This window comes from Cyprinodon variegatus, unplaced genomic scaffold, assembly GCF_000732505.1.
Source record: "Cyprinodon variegatus isolate N-32 unplaced genomic scaffold, C_variegatus-1.0 Scaffold7, whole genome shotgun sequence".
NCBI classification, from domain to species: domain Eukaryota; kingdom Metazoa; phylum Chordata; class Actinopteri; order Cyprinodontiformes; family Cyprinodontidae; genus Cyprinodon; species Cyprinodon variegatus.
The window spans coordinates 388,225-392,028 of record NW_015150460.1 but is presented as its reverse complement, the minus strand read 5'-3'; positions in this window follow the sequence as shown (position 1 = coordinate 392,028).

The window sequence follows — 3,804 nt, the reverse complement described above, 5'->3', positions numbered from 1 at the left end:
CATTCTTATAAAATGTTTATACTTTTAACCAGAATTTATCTACTAAGGATATCATTTCTCATTCCTGATATAGAATGTTTTTGTTTGTTTTTTTACTTAAAGTTGGCATAATTGTCCAAATATGGGCACAATGATTTCACTGATCTGATCTAAAACCTACAGTTTCCCTTAACATTGCCTTTGAACGAGCACTTTCTTCCTTTGGAACTTTACTTCACATTCAGGTTTTTAGTTCTGCTAACTAAGCTGTGTTGTTTAAGTCTGCAGTGATGGAAAATATGGGCTTTTTGGACAAAAAACAGGAAGCACAGATGGCTTGTTTGTCCCTGCAAAGTAATTTGAGTTTTGCAGCAGCTGTTCTTCTTCCATCTCTCTTTCCTTCAAGTACGTCTCTTTTATTTTGAGACAGACTGAGCTTGGCTTCAGCTGGCCGATAAAAGTAGTAAATTTAATGGTGTAAGATTTAGAGGCGACAAGCACTCTATGGTGTCTTTAAAGGCCTGTTTGCATTATCACATGGTGCTTTCACTGAAGGTTTTCAGTGAAAAACTTTATCACATAACATAAAAAAAACTTTGTCTTCTACCTTAAATCTTTTTTGTCACATTACAGTCATATATATGTATTTTATATTAAAAAAAATGTGTGCTCTGAGTCTATTGAATCACCCCCTATTACTCTGATACTCCTAAATAAATTGCAGCAGACCTATTTGACTTCAGAAATGACCTTCACAAGGAGCACAGCAGAAAGGTCAGAAAGGAAGTTATAGAGGAGATTAATGTGAGGATTGGTCATAAAGCAACAGCTCAGGTTTTGACAGTTAGAGCCTTGTTTAACTAATGGTTTGAGATTAGAAAGATAGAGGTGTTCTAGATGATTCTGGAGGTGCTCCAGCAATACAAAGCTCAGGTGGAAGTTTGAGTCAACATGACAACGGCATGTTTGACTAACTTACTTTCAAAATCCACCTACAAAACCCCCTGTGCATCTAGCAGACCTGCTGTCCTGGAATGTCTTTGACCATTATGTTAATTCTCAAGCTCTATAAATGGTATAATTTACAGGAACTACATTGTTGTGCTACGTTCTGCAGAGTATTTTGGCCTACATGCTAATTATTGCATGAATTTTGGATATCTCTTTAAACACAGTCTCCTCACAATGTTATGTTTTTTTTTTCTTGTTTTTTTAATGGAAAGATGTTTGGAGCTCATTACAAGTCAGTCCTCAACTGGTTTTAAATGACAGACACAAACGGCAAACCGGTAATTAATAAAAAAAAAAGGATAAAGAGTTTACAATTTCTATTCATAGACACTCTAATCTGAGAGCGAAATATTCCAAGAACTTACAGAAAGATGTTAGGTAGATTTGTAAAGGGTGTTAGATGATTTACCAAAGGATTTTTCCAAAAAAAGTAAGAAAAAAAACAATCCACTAGACTTTGTTTCCAAGTTTAAAGATGTTTCGCTTCCCAACCGGGAAGCTTTTTTAATTCAAAATGTCACAAATAGCGTTGAGTTTCAGGCTTTATAGTGGACTAAAACAAAGCCTTGTTTTGGCTTAGAAAACATGCAAATTGAACCTGACAGACTTTACGGAAAGGGCTTTCTTCTTGCAGCACTACTTTGTATTGATTTGTGTCATAAAACACACAAACATCTGGCAAAATGTGAAGATAAAATCAAGGGGTATTTATACCCTTTTGAATGCACTGGTAGTGAAACTGGGCACTATGTTATAACTATTTAACACCACTAGGTGTCAGAATGTGTCCATCTAAAGGCAGATCATCAAATATGGGAGCAGGTACATGGTTTGCTTTTACTTAATTTTTTTTTTTGCAGGAATTATGCAGAAGAATTCTTTGGATCTTGAAGAAGACGGTATATATGGAGAGAAACAATCTTCACCTTTTGTCTAAACTTACTTTACTTACTAACATTCATCTGAATCTCTTCAGTATGGGGCACCTAGCAGCTCACATTTACCCAGATGTCAGGCCCCTTCTACCCTGTAAATTGGTTGTCAGCTGTTTTGACCTGCGCTAATAGTGATTCATTATGGCCTGCAGCCATCCGCAGAGGTTCATTCCAGCTGTGGTGAGTGGGTGAAGTAGGGAGAGGGGAAGTGAGGATAGGGGATGACCGTGTCAATCTCTCAGCATCTAATAAGACCAGGCAGGAAAACAAACAAGACAGACAAGTTCTGTGAGACCTGCCTGAATGTTCACCATGAGGAGCAACACAAGCTAAGCTGCTGATTTCCCCTATCTCCAAATAAGCAACAAAGACTTCCAGATCAAAGAGCCTATTCTAAAATCAACGAGCTGTCCTAAAACTATGTAATCTCTTAATCTTCTTTTCACAAACAAATAGTTTTTCATATCATTGTGTTAATTACAAGTTGTTTGTTGTGACACACTATTTGGATCTGAATTTGTATTCCCTCTATTTCACAGAAAAAAAATATAAATCTCCCTTTTTAATTTCTTTAAATGCCCTCTTGAGGGCAGCAGATAACCTGTTTAATTAATATTGTAAAATATAAAGTAGTATAATAAACTTCAGCCAACTCTATTATGTTCTGCAAACACTATTAAACAGATATGTTTAAAATTTCTTCAAAACATTTAGCACAAATTCATTTTAATTTGTACTTCTCTATTAAGCCAAATGTGACAGTTTCTGATTAGGCATCATTAGGTTAATCCTTCAGTTTATAATGTTTATATAAATGTCAAATGCCATATTTTGGCTGATTTATGTTAATCAGATTTTTTTGTATTTTTAGACATCCAGTTCACAAATTAAAAGGGAGTTTTCTTCCAATGCATTTGTTCTATTTGTTGAAGAATAGGGAGAAATTAATCTATATCTGTACACGTAACATTAAGTGGGAAAATTTAGGCATGACTGTGTCAAAAGGAAGTAGACACAAGACTAAATGATCTAATTATTCATTTTTAACCATTTTCATTACAAAACATTAGGAGTTCACACATGTAATTAGGAACCTGATGGAGAAACAAGAGCAATCCCTCAATTTATTCTGGGGAAATAAAATTGAAACTTACCAATTTGCATCTATTAATTTTTTTTGTTTAGTTTTTTTTTTTACAAAACACAGCAGGTAGGGTCTTAGGAGCCTTTTCATCATCACTTCAGGTTTCCTGAAAAAACTGAAGGAGGCGGTTGTTATGTCCCAGACTTGTCAGGCAAGGTTTTAACAGCCCTCTATGAGTTGCTTGTTTGAGGGTCGATGGTTGTTGGAGCTCCAGTTTGTGATGAGATGATGGTTACAGATGGGCTGTGTTGCCAGCTAGCAGTAGGATTTGAGGCAAATCATGTGGTTTGTGTTTGATTAACATAATTTCTCCTCATTACCAGATTTGGACTGATGTGTGCAGAAAAGATTACTGGGCTTCAGCTAATAGATGACTGAAAACAAAAGAAAACTGAAAAAAGTTGCAATGACAGATGCCTTTAATTTTGTAATCTGCATTCAGGAATTCCATCCTACACCTCCACTGATAATATCTAGACTAGATAGCACAGATTAGTGGACCACAGATCCACCTGCTGGCTAATCCGGACCCAACCTGATTTATAAATTATTGCATGTTCAACTGTTAATATGGTAAAGCCCTCCAAAGCGCCCGGAACCAGGCTAAATGTGATACAACTTAGCCAATGAGCTGCCAGTCTGGGTTGCTGCTGCTGCTGCTAGCTACTCTTTTAGACACAGCAGGCAAACCTGTGGCAAGCCGGGCGATGGGAAAGAAGGAGAAGACGATGAGAA